The following is a 17315-nucleotide window of genomic DNA, read 5'->3' on the forward strand; positions in this document are numbered from 1 at the left end:
GATCAATGGAACAGAATCGAGAATCTAGAAATCAACGCATCCACATACAGCCAACTGATTTTTGACAAAGTGCCTATGTATGTTACATGGGGAGGAAATAGTCTGTTTAACAGATGATGCTGGCAGAATTGGAAAGCAATATGCAAAAGATTGAAACAAGACCTTTACCTCACACTTTACACAAAAACCAACTCAGCATGGATTAAAGATCTAAACGTGAATCCCAAAATTATGAAAGTCATCAATGAAAAAATAAGGATGAATTTGGGGGCTCTAATACAGGGAATACACAGACTACCAAACATTTTGAAAAGTACACAAACAAAAGTAGACAAAATAGATGAGTTGTACATACTAAAAATTAATAACTTATGTGCATCAAAGACATCACTAAAAGAGTAAAAAGTGAACCCATAGAATTGGAAAAAAATATTTCGCAATGACACATCAGAAAGGGCCCTATTTGTAAAATATATAGGAAACTACAACACCTCTACAAAAAAAAAAGACAAATATCCCAACTAAAAAATGGGCATAAGACATGAACAGACACTTCACTAAGGAAGAGATCTGGGCAGCCAACAAACATATGAAGAAATGTTCACAATCACTAGCCATTAGAGAGATGCAAATCAAAACAAAAATAAGATATCATCTCACACCAGCAATAACAGCAAAGATCAAAAAAGTAGAGGACAATAAATGCTGGGAAGGATGCAGAGAGACTGAGACCCTCCTACATTGTTCTAGGGATTGCAAAATGGTCAAACCACTCTGGAAAACAATATGGCACTTCCTCAGAAGGTTGGAAATAGAAATACCTTATGATCCAGCAATTCCTTTACTTGATATTTACCCACAAGAAGTACGAGCCATAACATGAGTAGATATATGCACACCAATGTTCATAGCAGCACTATTTACAATAGCAAAAACATGGAGACAGCCTAAGTGCCCATCAATTGAAGAATGGATAAACAAACTGTGGTACATACACACAATGGAATTCTAAGCTACCTTGAAGAACAACAAGGAAGCTGTAAGCCACCGCATAACATTGATGAACCTTTAGGACATTTGTTGTTGTTGTTAAGTGCCGTCGAGTCGGTTCCGACCCATAGCGACCCTGTACAGGGTTTCCGAGGGTATAAATCCTTACGGGAGTAGAAAGCCTCATCTTTCTCCCGCGGAGCGGCTGGTAGTTTCGAACCGCTGACTTTAAGGTTCTTAGTCAGTCACAAAAGGAGAAATACTGCATAGGACCATTATTGTAAAAGAGTTAAATAAAAGAACCCACACTAAAAGGGGGGTGGGGGGAAGAATTTTATATATATATTTGCTGATCACCATGATGTGTGGGATGAGAGGATGGGAGGGAGAGGAGAAGATAGAGAACTGGGTAGTGAATAAACACAGGATAGCTTGGGAGCTGGGAGGAGGGAATACACAAGAAGGGGGAGAAGAATGGAAGAACAAGGCTAATGGGAGAACAGTTAGGCAGGTTAGCATGGGCTAAGTGGGACAGAGGCAAATGATGATGTATGCACAACTTTGGAACAACCGGACTCCAGGATACAGGGATTGAGGCATGATTTAAAGGGGTAAAAGAGGGGAATAATGTTAAGATTCTAGGCTGTCTTTTGAATCTTGGTTTCCCTTGCCTACCATTGTAAAATAGACACTTGAGGAGGAGAAGAAAGGAATAGCCAGAAGCATCACTATAGAAACTTGTAAGTCTGTCTTCAGCCTATAACTGATTGAAATACCTTAAAAGGGGGCTAGAGATTGCCCAGTGAAAGGGGCTTCCTGTGGAGCCTTTACATGGCACAGGACCATAGGTGGAATCCAGAACCCCATCCAGAACCAACTGAGGTAGGAATTTTCCACTGGAAAAGTTGCAAGCTAAGCCTGACCACATTCAACAGACTCCTGTGAACCTGAGTGGAGACCTGGATGGCCAGCAGTATGGCAAGACCCAGGGACTCCTGGGCCCAGAGGCAGTGTCATGGCCACAGAGGGCTAGAGTGGACAGTGAAGCGTCCAGCTGATATAAAGTGAAGGGAGATGCACAAGAACATGAATATTTTCAGATAGTATCCACTTGTCCTGGCTTCAATGACTAGATGAACAGAACTCGACTAGAAGAAGAAAGAAGAGGGGAAAAAAACAGAGTAACCTGCTATAATTTGATGAATTTTACCTATACTTATGGATGTAGTAGCTCAAAAAAGGGAACAAATCTTTACAGCAAGGATCACTTCCACACCCTCACTACCAGGGTTGACAGTGATGGGCAACTTAGACATTGGCTACCCAAAATGTGGGAACTATAAAGGCAAGAAGTGACTGGCTTACAAGCTTTCAAGAGGAAGCCTAGTTCCAGATGGGACAGAAGTAGTTAGAATCTCCACTGAATGATTTCTAATCTGTTGGGACCAGGATGGTGAAAGGAAATGGGGTTAAGACTCTTGTGGTACAATAGTGAATAATTGCCATCAGGACTGATTGTGAGGGTAGGAAATATAGAGGTAGATGTTTTTTGACAAAAGGAGGAGAGTGATTGATTTTGCAGCTCAGGAGCGGAGTTCCCTGGGGCCATCAAGTTATAAGAATGGTGAGTGGGACCCTACCCAGAGAGACAGTGAAGCCAGGGATGGAGACAGAGATGATGACGTGGACAGATGGAGCTGCTGGGGACACTGGACTTAGGAGAGAGAAGGGTTGTGCGCTGGTGGCCAGGAGGTAGGCCTGTGTGATGTACCCTTTGGTTATCTTATGATGCATGGAGGGGATTGTAATCATTGCAATGAAATGAAATATGATATGACGAGTGTAAAGCTGATGCTCTAACATATATATAAGCCTTGTAATAAAAACTTAAGAAAAAAATTAATATCTAAAAAAAAATATGTTCTGGGTGCTTTCTAGGAAAAAGTAAGCAATGGTCCTTGCATTGTTGTTGTCATTTGCCATCCAGTTGATTCTGACTCACAGTGACCCTGTGTAGAGTTTCTGAGTGGGTTTCAACTGTAGAGTTTCTGGTGAGTCTGAACTACCATTCTTTCTGTTACCAGTTCAATGCTTATCCTCCATTGCCACACCAGAGCTCCAATTATTGCATTTGCTATTAACTGTCATTAAATTGATTCCAACACATAATGGACCTCCTGTATGGTTCCTACTTGTAGAGACCCTCTGTAGGGCTTCCAAGAGTGACTGGTGGGTTTGAATTGACCACCTGTAATTATCAGTCCAGTGCTTACACAACAGCACCACATCAGGACACCAGGGTCATGGCAGGGGTCCCTTAAAAATCCATGATATTGAGTGCATCCTTACTTGGTTATTTTATCAATTCTAATATTTATAAAAATAAAATTGTAACAGGTTAGACACTTAACAAATATATTAATGTTTCAGGAACGATGAGTAAAACCCTCAGTAAGATGGGCTGAAATAACAGACTCAAGATAGGAATCAAACACATCAGAGATCATGTGGATGGCACATGGTCTGACAATGTTTTGTTAACTATAAGGTCGCCATGTGTTGGAGCTAACTTAAAAATGATTAACAGCAATAAACACAGTAAGTAGCAATGCCTGATCTAAGAATCTAGTTCTCCTGACACCAAATCCCATGCTATTTCCACAACATCACCTTGAACTTGAAACATCTAAAACATCTATAAATTGGAATTATAAGGAAATTAATATAAGTTTTAAATTTTTCTTTAGGTAATACACGCTATATGAATCAGTTGCTTGTTGCTGTACAAGTTACCAGCACAAAGCATATTGCTATATAACAATGATTATATTTTAGGTAATGACTCTTTGGTTTGCAATTTAGGCTGGGCTCAGCTGTACAATTTTTCTGGTCTCAGTTGGGCTCCCTCATAAATCTGTGGTCAGCAACAAATAAACGGTGGTGTTCTACTTCTTGATGTTGGCTAGTTTTGGGCTGGCAAACAATGGTGAAGTAGTAAACACGATCCTGTATCCCTTGTTATATAGTTAGCTATACTGAGCTTATTCCCATTGCTGCTTGAGGCCACCCCAAAAATGCAACCTAGGAAAATAAACCCACTGCAGTGAAGTCAACTCCCACTCATAGAAACCCTAGCAGACAGAGTAAACTTGCCCGATAGAAGTCCCAAGTCTAGTTTTTATGGAAGCAGGCTGACACATCTTTCTCCTACACAGTAGCCGGTGGATTCGAACTGCCAACATTTTAGTTAATAGCTGAGTTCTTTAACTGCTGCACCATCAAGACTTCTTTTAGATAAAGACTCATCCACTGGCATCAAGTTAATTCTAACTCAAGGATATATGAATAGTGTCTTGTGGAAGCATTCAGAAAGTTGCAATGTCACTTCATGGTCAATTGAAATGGCAGAGAAATAACCTCCAAGTCTGTAGTGACTAGGTACACTACTGATTTTGTTAAATTGGTATGTATCCCAGAATCCCCTTTTCTGCATGAACCTGTGTGTGATCACAAGGGAAATTTGCACTCATTAGATTTGGGAGGAGAAATTGAGGGACAGTCTTGAAATGTTTGGAATATGGGTATATAGCAGATGTCAGTAGGGTTCTTGCAGGACGTATTTTCAGAGATCTGTTGACTCACCTTGTTGAACTACCTCTTGAAATCACATTCAAATCTGCTGCTTTTTCATCTTCCATGGATCTTTGTCAAGAAAAGAGAAGTACCTGACATTTTATTAAACTTGCAAGATAACAAATTGGCTTACCAAAGTTTCATGGGTTCTGCCAGAAGGCATGAAATCTTTGGGTAAGAATCAAAGTACATTATTATTCATCGCTCCACAACAACATGAACTTCATGCTTGTTTTCATTTCCCTTGATCTTCAAAATGTGCAACATGCAATAGCTCAGGTGAATGCTATATCTTGGATTTGAAACAGCCTGAGCTTAGAAACACCAGATCCCTTAAAGGTGCTACAAATAAACCTTCCAAACTGTTGTATCAGAGACACACATTAATCTTTTCTTATATTGGTCAGCAAGCAAATACACGCTTTTCCTTATTGCTGCTGTTGCTAAGTGCCCTCAAGTCAATTCTGACTCACAGTGACCCTGAATAGGGTTTTAGAGGAGCAGCTGGTGAACTTGAACTACCGACCTCAGGGTTCAAACTGACCTTGCAGTCCAACGCATTAACCCACACCACCACACCAGGAGGGAAACATTATCTGTTTTCCAAGGCTATTTGATATGCAAACATCCTTAGAAAGATAATCTACAGTTAAAGTTGTCAGTACATCTTCTCACAAGATGTGCAGAAATGTGAAAGAGCCAATATTCTCCTATTTCCCAGTGATCTTAAGAGTTTCAAGTTCCTAATGTAGGAAACAAATGACCTTGTTTTTTTGTTTTGTTTTTCAATGTAATAATTCTTTTGGTCTGCAATTTAACCTGGCTTCACTGTGCAATTATTTTGGTTTAGTTTGTATTTCCTTATAAAGCTGTGGTTGCCAATTTGTCCTTGTTGTCTACTGTTACAAGACCATCTTTCCAACCAACTGACACTAAATGAAGAAGCAACAAGTATGCATGAATTGCCTAACCATCTCCCAGAATTGTGTTTGGTCTAAATTTCTCTTAAAATCTTTTATACACTATCAGTTCTATTTCCTCTTCTAATCAAACACTGAGTAACAAAATATCTTAATAAGAGGAACTACAAAGTTATGTTACAAAGATATGGCTACAGGTAGATGTTGAAAGGTAAACTATAGGCTATCAAAAAAAAAAGGATTAATTTGTTCTTTGTAGATCCATGTACTGGTATTAGGTCAATGAATTTACAGAAAGACAGATTTCAGAATAAGGAATATGAAGACTTTCTAAAAGTCATAGTCATGCAAATATTAAAATTTCTCTCAACAACTATGGAGTTCTCGTATACTTCAGATTGCAAGTTAATTCTAGAAGCACACTTGGTAAGGATACTATAGAAAGGAATGAAGCATTTTATAGATCATGTTCATCACTCTAAATATCAAAAATGAACATAAAGATTGGCAGTCAGTGTCACGGGAACAATAAGATTAAGAAAAACAAAAGTGAAGTCAGGTACAACTTTCTGGCTTGAAAATGTACTGTCCCCCAACCTGAAGGAGTGGCATGAAAATTAAGTTAAGAAATAAGACTCAGGAAAATGGAATAGTTAAAGTTAAAAAAGAGAAGGACATGTACAAATTGCAAAAATAAAATTAATAACTATAAATATACCACAGAAGATATATTACCCTAAGTGTTTTAATATAAAAATATTTCTTAACATAACTGTTAGAAATAGTACATATAAAGTTGTCATTCTATTTTTATTACTAAAGCATATATCGTTGCTGGTGTGAAGTGCTGTCTAGTAGGTTCCGACCCATAGCGACCCTGTATAGGGTTTTCGAGGAGCAGCTGGTGAGCTTGAACCGCCGACCTTGCAGTTCAAATGGCTTTGAAGTCTGGTACATTAACCCACTGCACCACACCAGCACTCCAAAGCATATACATGTGTGTATAAATTTATACATACATAAATATATCTGATTTAATTTTTCAAAATCTCAATGATTACTTAGCCATAATGTGGGTGGCCTTCATTCAATCAATCAAAGGAACAATGTGTAAAAGGGAATTTTCCCTGAAAAAATATTGTTTTCATATTATCAATAAACATCTTGCCAGACTCCTGCTCTTTTACCCTCCTGTTTCCTGTGGATTTGGGGACACAAGAGTCCAGGAATCTCCAATCTGTCACTTGACCCAAGGATTTGGAATTTGTCAAACCCCAAAATTATATAAGTCAATTCATTAAAATAAATGTTACTTTTTTCATTCCATATCTGTATCTTTTTGGTTCTGTTTATCTAGACACCAGTTTGTTCATGTGGCATGACATGTATTTAGTGCTATGCAGCATTTTATTGTACGATGTGATGATAAATTTCTAAAAGCTAGGTATTGAGAAATAACATATGAACAACGGCAACAATACAAAAACTAATTTCAGTAGTGTCAATTATTGTCACTATGGCTGAATTCAGTTCAACGTCATAAGGTTACTAAAAGCAGAGTTGGGAGGAGATATACTGAATTGGTTCCCGAGAGTTGTTACCATGATTTCAGCACATTTTGGTTTTACATCTGAGCTGTACTTTTCCACTGAGCAAATTGTCTTCACACAAATCATTCACATTACTCTATAATGTGTTCTAACTTCCAGAAAGGCATTTAGAATTAATTAATCATTTTCCCAAATTATCTTGTATTCTACTTTTTTAGAATAATATTTAAAATTACATTTACTGAAACTTCCATTAGTATTACATTTAATATGTATCTTTGGTCAAAATAAATTGTCAAACAGTCCAAAATTTCCATAAAAGAAAGCTTAAATCTCAGTTTGTCTTTTGCAGGATATATTTTCCCCAGTTCTTAACTTTTTTCCTCTAATTTTCAGTACTCTACTTGTGCTAATATCATTTATTTGTGTGTGTATGTCTATTTATCTATTTGTTTATGCTCTGTAAATGAATGTAGGTCTATTTGCTGTTGATACTATACACAACAGAAAACATGCCAATTCAAAAATTTCTACATGTTTATTTAATTGAGTAACACTGATTATAATCCTCAAGTTGTGCAATCAGTCTCATGATTTTTTTCTAAATCATTCCGTCCCAAATAGCATAGAGTCACTGCCTCCCAAGCTTCCCATCTAACTTTTTAAGTTACTGTTGTCAATTTGATCTCATATACATAGTTCTTTATATTTAGATTCTTTGGAGTACTGGTGTGGCACTATAGAATAACCACGGGACTGTAACTCACAATGTTGGTGGTTCAAACCCACCCGCAGCTCCTCTGAAACCCTATATATACATGGTTGTTCTGTGTCTTAACTGACTCTGCAGCTCTTAACAATAACAATAGATAGTTGTTTCAAAGAGAATATTTCTCCATTTATTTTTTTATGCTTAAGGCAGAAATTCTTCACTAATTAAGTTAACTTATTGGTTTAGAATAATCGATGTATTTGAAAGTACCATGTACTGCCAAAAGAATAAACAAATCTGTCTTGGAAGAAGGACAACTAGAATGCATCTTAGAATTGATGACAAGACTTCTCCCGTATTTTGGGTGTGTTGTCATGAGGAACCAGTCCCTAGAGAAGGACATTATGCTTGAAAAAGTGGAGGGTCAGCAAGAAAGGGGAAGACCCCCAAGATAGATTGTCACAGTGGCAGAAAAAAATGGGCTCAAACAACAATTGTTAAGAATGGTGTAAGAATGAACAGTGTTTCATTCTGTTGTTCATAGGTTCACTATGAGTAGGAACCAACTTGATGTTCCCTAGCAACAACAACAGTATTTGGTTTAAAGAAGGATCTAGGATTATATTTTTGATCTATGGTTTCAATTTCAGAGCAATAGTTCAGGGGGTTCATCCAGCTTCAATGACTTCAGAAATTATATATTCCATAAATATTTGAAGTTCTGTTCTGCATCTCTCCCTAACTGATCAGGAATCTTCTAAGACTCTTAGATCAAAACATTCAGTAACGACAGCTAAGCACCATCCACTTTTTTGTTCTCATGGCAAACAATTTAGTTATTCATGGAGACGATTAATCACTCATGCCATTTCCACCTTCTGTTCCAAACTCCCTTCTTCTGCTGCTTAAGCAAATAGAAACCAACTGTTGTACCTTGGAAATCTGCTTGTAAGTTTTCAAGACTCCAGGCACTGTACAATGAATGAGGAGGTAGAACAGAAGCCCTACATACAATACTAGACAAAGTAAATGGGATGTCTCTCGAAACCATAACCCTAAACCTCAAACCCAAGAAACCAAATCTCATGAGATGACTGGTTGTATATAAGTAAATTCAGCAGCTGCTTTTTTGTTTTTGTTGTGGTTGTAAGTATATATATCACGTATTTGCAATCCAACTTTTTAGAGGTGTACAACCTATTGTACATCAGTTATTACTGACATCAGTTACATTAATTAACTGTGCAACCATTACCCCCAAGCAATGCAAATTTTCTATCGTCATAAACAGAAAGTCAGTGCTCCATAAGCAATAACTCTTCTTTATCTCCTGTGTCCAGCTAATGATAACTATTAATGAATTTTAATCTCTATACATTTGTTTGTTTTTGTCTTTTTATATAAGTGAGTTAATACTATATTTGTCCTTTGTGATTGACTTATTTCATTCATCATAGTGCTTCCAAACTCCATCCATATTGTAGTACATATGTATCAGGACTTCATTTCTCTTTCCAGGTGAGGAGTAGTCCCTTGCATGTATATACCATAGTCTATTTCTCCATTCATCCCTGTATGGACATTTCAGTGGTTTCCACATTTTGGCTATTGTAAAGAGTGCTACAATGAACACTGGTGTGCAGATAGATGTCTGTTTGTATTGCTGTTTTCCAATTCCTTGAGTAAATTCCTAGTAGTAGAATTGTTGTATTATATAGTGATGGGGGTGTTGTTAAGTGCCGTGAAGTTGGTCTGACTCATAACAACCCTGTAAAGGATTTCTGAGAAGCAGCGGGTGGGTTTGAACTGCCAACCTCATAACTACTACTCTTACTGGGTATAATACTTTCTTTTAAGTTAATAAACTCACATTGATTTGGAGAATGGTTTTGGTTAACACTCAGTGTTTGTAGACAGAGAGGCAAATGCAGTTGTTAGGACTCTAAGATCTAGAATCCTGCAGACTAGTCTTCAGTGTTGCTTTTTGATGTACTGGGTTTGTTACCATGGACATTATACACTACCTTGTTTCATCCTTGTTGAGAGATATTAGAGAGTAAGACAAAACAGTTCTTAGTGAAGAAGAAAACTTCAACAATTTTAGAAATTTTCAATACTGTCTATACTTTGCATTTGTTATTAGTTACCTTCTTAAATAGGTGGTAAATAATTATATACATAATAAATTGGTATTAAAAACTTCAGATTTTTCATTCCAGAGATATTTTTCACTTATTTATGCTTCTTTTTGTATTCTTGTTTATCTCACACTATCTTTTGGATGCTTGGAAAAAGCACTAAATAAGTCAGGTAATGTTCTACTTCTATTTTAATTTTATTTGTTGTTGTTAAGTGCCCCAGAGTTTGTTCCATTTCACAGAAATCTTGTTAAGTGTTTCCAAGGAAAGACTGGTAGGATCAGAGCTTATCCTACAGTACCACACCACAACTCCACATTTCTGTTTAATAGTGTATTAATGTATATATTTAACAATATTTTCATTATCTCCATAACTTTTGCTTACTGCCTTATTCCGGTATTGATTTTCTTCCTGAATACTGTCAAGCATATTTATAAGATATTACTAAAAAGCATTAGAAACTAATGCTTGAGATTATTGCAAATGTTTTTATTTTAAATTATCTAATTCATTAATAACTGTCTAATATCCCAGATTTTTAATTTCTCCCTTTTGGTTATAGTTCTTAGTTCTTGAATCATAAACAAAATTCAGCCAATTGTTTTATCTTCATTAAAACATTTATGGCATTAATTTTGTGCATATTTTTAACAGCATCCCATTTGTTTTCATATATTGTGTTATTATTTCCATTGTTGTTTAAAACCTTTAATTGCACATTTGATTTTTTCCACGATTCACTAGTTATTTAGGAAAGTGTTTCCATTCTGTCAGGATTTGTATTTTTGGTTTATAAACTTTTACAACTAATCTTATGTATAAAGTAAGAATGTAGTCTGTTGTAATTTGTTATTTTTAATATTCCAAATTTAAGTGTTTTTTTTTTTTTTTTTTGTCATCTAACTTTGAATAAATAAAGCTCTTTGTGGCTCAAAATCAAAAAGATAAAAAAATATGATAAAGTGAACTGCTTCTCCCTGTTTATAAATCATTTATAAATCAGGTACTTTTTCTCAATAAACTAATATGATCAAGGTCTTGATATTCTTCCAAAACTATTTCATGCAACTAATAGTAAATATTTACAGATGTGAACAGGCATTGAGAATTGTTTTCTTTGTTATATATGCAGATGTAGCACTGTTCTACCTATGATTTTCTTAAAACATATTTTGGAAAATATTTTGATGATATGTAATTGCCTACTTGCTTTGAACGCATGATTTTATTCAGAAAATATCGGTGTATCATAATGTAACCAATCATGTACATTCTTTCCCATATTTGTATTATTACCAATGTTCTAGTGATTAACTGTGTACCTACATCATTTTCTGTATGTGTCAGTAAAATCTAAAGGATAAATTCTTGGAAATGGATTGCTGTTGAAAGGATAGCTGTACTTTATAACGTTGATGGATGTACCCAACTGCCCTCAAAATGCATTATACAAATTTACATACTCACAGCATAGTATGATAGCTCTTATTTATTCAGATTTTTTCAATAAAGGACATTATCAAACATTTATCTTTGACTATTTTATTGGACAAAAAATGTGTGTTAATGAAGTTTCACCTTGTCTGTTTTCTTCATAAGAGATGTTAGACATCTTTTCATACTTTTAAGAGCATACCTTATTTCCTTTTTATTATCTCTATTTACATCTTTTTCCCATTTCTCTATTGTGATTTTTGGCTTTTTTCTCATTAGTTTGTCAGTAAGCTTTATTTATCAAAAAGTTAATCCCCTGACATCTAGATGAGTTGAAAATATTCATAATGTCTAAAGCAATTTCTAAGATGTTTTTGGTTTAGCATTCTATGTTTAAGTAGTGATTTGATTTGGATATCATTATGCCTGTTGTTAGGTGTCATCGAGTCAGTACTAACTCATAGCAACCCTATGTACAACAGAATGAAACAATGCCTGGTCCTAGGCCAACTTCACAATCGTTTCTACACCTGAACCCATTGCTGCTGCCACTGTGCCAGTCCATCTCTCTGGGTCCTTCCTTTTTTTCTCTGACCCTCCACTTTGCCAAACATGATATCCTTCTCCAGTGACTGGTTTCCCCTGATAATATGTCCAAAGTATGAAATACAATGTCTGGCCACCCTGAATTCCAAGGAGCGCTCTGGCTGTACTTCCAACAGGGATCTATCTGTTGGTTCTTTTGACAGTCCATGGTACTTTCAATATTCTTCTCCAACACCATAAGTCACATGAAGCAATTATTCTAGGGTCTTCCGTATTTACTATTCAACTTTTGCATGCATACGAGGTTATTGAAAATACCATGGCTTGGGTCAAGTGTACCTCAGTACTTAGACTGACATTTCAGCTCTTAAACACTTTAAAAAGTTCTTCTGCAGTAGATTTGCCCAGTGTAATACATTATTTGATTTCTTGACTGCTGCTTCAATGAATGCTGGTGATTTATCTGAGCAAAATAAAATGTGACAACTTCAGTCATTTATCCATTTATTGTGATGTTGTTTATCGATCCAGTGGTGAAGATTTTTGTTTTCTTTACATTGAGATGCAACCCATATCCAAGACTTTGATCTTCATCAGTAAATATTTTAAATGCTCTTCATTTTCAGTAAGGTTGTATCATCTGCAAATCGCAGTTTGTTAATGAGTCTTCCTCCAATCCTGATGGCACACTTTTCTTCATATAATCCAGCTTCTTGGATTATTTGCTCATTATACAGATTGAATAAGTATGTTGAAAGAACACAACCTGGTGAACACCTTTCCTAATTTAAACCATTCGGTGTTCCTTTGTTCTGTTCAAACAACTGCCTCCTAGTCTAGGTACAGATTCCTCATGAGCACAATTAGTGTTCCAGAATACTAATTTGTCTCAGTGTTGTCAGTAGTTTTTCATGATCCACACACTTCAAAGTCCTTGCATAGTCGGTAAAGCACAGGTAAACATCTTTCTGGTATTCTCTGTTTTCAGCCAAGATCAATCTGGTGTCAACAATGATATCTTTTGTTTCACATTCTCTTCTAAATCCGGCTTGAACCTCTGGAAGTCCTCTGTCAATGCATGGTTGCAACCATTTTTGTATTTGCTTTAGTAAAACTTCACTCGCATGTGATATCAGTGATATTGTCCAATGATTTCTGCATTCTGTTGGGTCACCTCTCTTTGGAATGAGCACAAATACAGATCTCCTCCAGTAAGTTGGCCAGGTAGTTGTCTTAAAATTTTCTTAGCATAGATGAGTGACTGTCTCCAGGACCACGTCAGTATGTTGAGAGATTTCAATTTGTATTCCATCACTTCCCAGTGCCTTGATAATTGTGCTTTAGTATCTGGAAAATGGATGCAACTTTATTTTTTTCTTGTATGATTTCCAAGTTTCAAACACTGTAATTAATATTTTCCACACTAATTATTATGTAACTTTTATCATTAAAGCTATTATGATGAATTGAGTGATAGTTTACATGGGAGAAAAACAGTTTTGCACTCATCCAATCTTCTTTTGTCTCACTGATTACAACCCCCTCCATGCATCATCACTTAACAGTACTTGCTTCTACTCCTTCTGGGGTTTTGTTTTTTGTCTTGTTTTGTTTATTTGATGTATCCAAACACACTCAGGGATATATAATCATTTAAACAACTAAGGAGCACATTCTGCAAGCTTGTCTTTTGGCCGCCAGCACATTGCTTTTCTCTGTTTATGAGTCTAGAGTCCTCCTCGGCTGCTCTAGTTCACCTTTGCCTTCACTACTGGTGTTGCTGCTGCTCTGATTAGGGTCCCACGTTCCACTCATGCTCTTTACTCTTAATAGTTCTAGGGTTCTCAGTTCTTGGAATTTAAGATTAACTACCCCCCTTTATGTTACAAAACTTCTATCTATAAAGTTGTGACAATTGCAATTAGCCATGATAATAATTACTCACTATTGGCTCAAGAGTCCTATCTCTATTTCTTTTCACAGAACCCATCTAGACAAGACGAACACTATTCAGTGGGGGTTCTACCTTCTTCTGCACACTCTGAAACTAAACTTCCTCTTGAAAACTTGTAAGCCAGCCAATTAATGCCTATATAATACCCAATTTTAGGTAACCGATGTCTAATTTGCCTGTCTCTATCCACCCTGTATACCAAAGGTACAGGCTTGATCCTTGAGGTGAAGACTCCTTCCTTCTTGGTTGGTATTTTGAGCTACTACATCCATAAATAAGGAGCTCTGGTAGCGTAGTGGTTATGAGTAGGGCTGCTAACCTCACAGTCAGCAGTTTGAAACTACCATCTGTTCCGCGGGAGAAAGATGAGGCGTTCTGGTCCCGTAAAGCTTTTTAGCCTCGGAAATCCTATCCACGGTCACTAGGAGTCGTAACCGACACCCCAACACACCACATCCATAAGTGTAGGTTACGTTCATCAAATTGTAGCAGGTTGCACTTGCTTCCTTTATCAAACTAATCTTCCTGTAATTGAGCTCTGGTCATCAAGCCACTGAAGCGAGGTCAAATGGGTACTATCTGCAGGTTTGTGCATTCTTGTGCATCTCCCCCATTTCATATCAGCTGGACGCTTCACTCTCAGCTCCAGCCCTCTATGGCTAGGTGAGTGTTCATGAGTGCAGGCGTTCCCAAGTCTCTCCAAACTCCAGACCCTATGGAACTTTTATAATATATTAAATGTTAATTCATAGTTGAATGTTTTTAATCACCAGTCATTCCTTGCTCAGTTTATTCGTTAACTACCACCAATACTTTAATTGTAGGCTGCTTTAATAGCTATTAGGACAAGTATGTTGTCATTGCTTTCTTTTTCAAATACGTCCTCTTATCTTTGCTCATTTATTATCTTCTTTAGTAACAACCTGAGTACTTTAACAACGACTTTTAGGCATTTTTAAATGATCTTAAATGTATACAATATTTTGGGGGATGTAGTGGTGGTGTGCCACGGAGTCGGTCTCATATTGGCCCTGCATAGGGTTTCCGAGGCTGCACATCTTTACGGGAGCAGAACGCCTCAGCTTTCTCCCGTGGCACAGCTGGTAGTTTCGAACTGCTGACCTTGAGGCTAGCAGCTCAACTCTTAACCACTGTGATACCAGAGCTACTTTAGGAATAATTGTTGTTATGTGCCATGGAGTTGGTTACGACTCATAGGGACCCTGTACAGGGTTTCTGAGGCTGTAAATCTTTACGGGAGCAGAAAGCCTCAACTTTCTCCCATGGAACAGCTGGTAGTTTAAAACTGCTGACCATGAGATTAGCAGCCTGATTCGTTACCACTACGCTACCAGAACTCCATGGTGGTGGTGGTGGTGGTGGTGGTTTTGTGCCGTGGAGTCGATTCCGACTCATAGCAACGCTGTACAGGGTTTCCGAGGCTGTAAATCTTTATGGGAGCTAGAGCTACATTGTTGTTGTTGTTGTTAAGTCCAATCGAGTCGGTTCTGACCCATAGCGACCCTGTACAGGATTTCCGAGGGTGTAAATCCTTACAGAGTAGAAAGCCTCATCTTTCTCCCGTGGAGCAGCTGGTAGTTTCGAACCGCTGACCTTAAGGTTCGCAGCCCGATTCGTAACCACTACGCTACCAGAGCTACATAGCCCCCTTATATTTTAAGTCTTCCCAAAGGACATTTATATTATTGCATTTGATCAAGACACTTTCATTATCCTTGTAAAATACTAGGTTTCAGTGTTGGACTGCTAACAGAAAGATCAGTGGTTTGAACTCACCTGCAGCTCCATGCACGGAAGAAGCAACAGTTTGTTTCTGTAAAGATTTACAGCTTCCTTCCCAAACCCTGTAAAGCAGCATTATTCAGTTATATAGGGTCAGTATAAGTCAGAACTGACTCAACAGCATTGGGTTTGTTTTTTGTCAAATGTTTTTAAGTTATTTTCTATATAAATACCTCAGCATTATTACTATTAACCCTAAAATTTTGATTTTTTGTTGAGATTGCCAATTAGTCTTTTATATCATTAATGGTTGTTGGTTGTTGTCTATATATAATAAAGTAATGGACTATTTATTCCTTTTTATCAGATACCTTAATGATTTTTTTCCCTATTTACACTGTTTTTTAAAAACTTATTTATTTTCAATTCAATCTTTGCAGCCCTGGACTTATTTTTTGTTTTGCCTTTGTTTGAAGTCAAAATAAGTGAAAGATCAAAGATTTTACCCTACTTTCAAGCTAACAAATTTACTTAACACACAGGCTGGCTGCAGATCAGACTTTTGTTTATTCACAGCAATAACATAAGGAGAAGTAAAATCATAATGTCAGTTCCCTGTGTGCAATTCTGCACAAGGAATCATGGTGATCGTTATACGATAACATCTGCGTGTATAACAGGGACTATAGCACAGGACAGAAACTCTAAATTACGAAATTCAAACCTTATAGAGTAACTGCTGGTTTATCTGCCCATTCTCATTTCCAGAGATAGAGGGATATGATAGAGGCATTATCATTTTCTCTGAAATGTAAACAAGCCCTTTCAAGTGAGACATATTTCTCTGCATTGAATGGAATATGCACTAAAGAATTTGGCTCCAGAGAGAGAATGGATTAATAAATGAGAGAATGAATGAATGACTGTGTTCCTTAAAGGAGTTCTGGTAGTGTGGTGGTTATGATTCGTGTTGTTAACTTCAAGGCCAGAAGTTTGAAACTACCAGCAGTTCCATGGGAGAAAAATGAGGCTTTCTGCTCCCGTAAAGTTTTATAGCCTTGGAAACCTTATTCAGGATTGCTATGAGTCAGAACCGACTCCATGGCATATCACATTTACTAAATATAATTTTTTGAGATCTTTGCATGTTAGCACCAAGTTCTCTTACTCATTTTCCTGAATAGATACTTACCAATCATACTTTGGAAGCATTGCATATTTTTCAACAGAATCAACACTATGACTTAAATAAGTAAAGGAAGAATTCTGTGTTGTTCATAATTTGAGAGAATGACTAGATTGGGCCATAAAATCTACCCTTATAAAAGTAACTACTTTTGCACAAGAAGGAAGAAATGCTTTATCTTGGTTTCCTAGTATTGCTGTAACAATATAACTAAGAGTGGCTTTATAGAACAAAAGGTTATTTTCTCATCATGTTGAAGGCTAGAAATCTGAATTTAAATCTGTGTCTTCTATTGGAGAAGATTCCCCTTGCCTTATTCAATCTAGGCATTTACTGGCTCTTCTCTCTTCTTGTTTTTAGATACTCTCTTGATGTCTGTTACCTTACTATGTGTATCTCTGAATATCTATTTTTCCTTTTGGTAAATGGAATCTCTCTGAAGAGATTAGATTTAGTATCCACTGTACTTTAGTTTGGCCTCATTGTTGTTGTTGTTGTCAGGTGCC

The 17315-nt window shown here is 36.8% G+C and overlaps 1 pseudogene; it reads right to left on the minus strand.

Moving 5' to 3' along the window:
* The window catches only part of LOC102827092, a 31144-nt pseudogene extending 15455 nt beyond the window's left edge, over positions 1 to 15689 (minus strand).
* Positions 15690 to 17315: the final 1626 nt, after the last annotated feature.

Source organism: Chrysochloris asiatica, unplaced genomic scaffold, assembly GCF_000296735.1.
Source record: "Chrysochloris asiatica unplaced genomic scaffold, ChrAsi1.0 scaffold00027, whole genome shotgun sequence".
NCBI classification, from domain to species: domain Eukaryota; kingdom Metazoa; phylum Chordata; class Mammalia; order Afrosoricida; family Chrysochloridae; genus Chrysochloris; species Chrysochloris asiatica.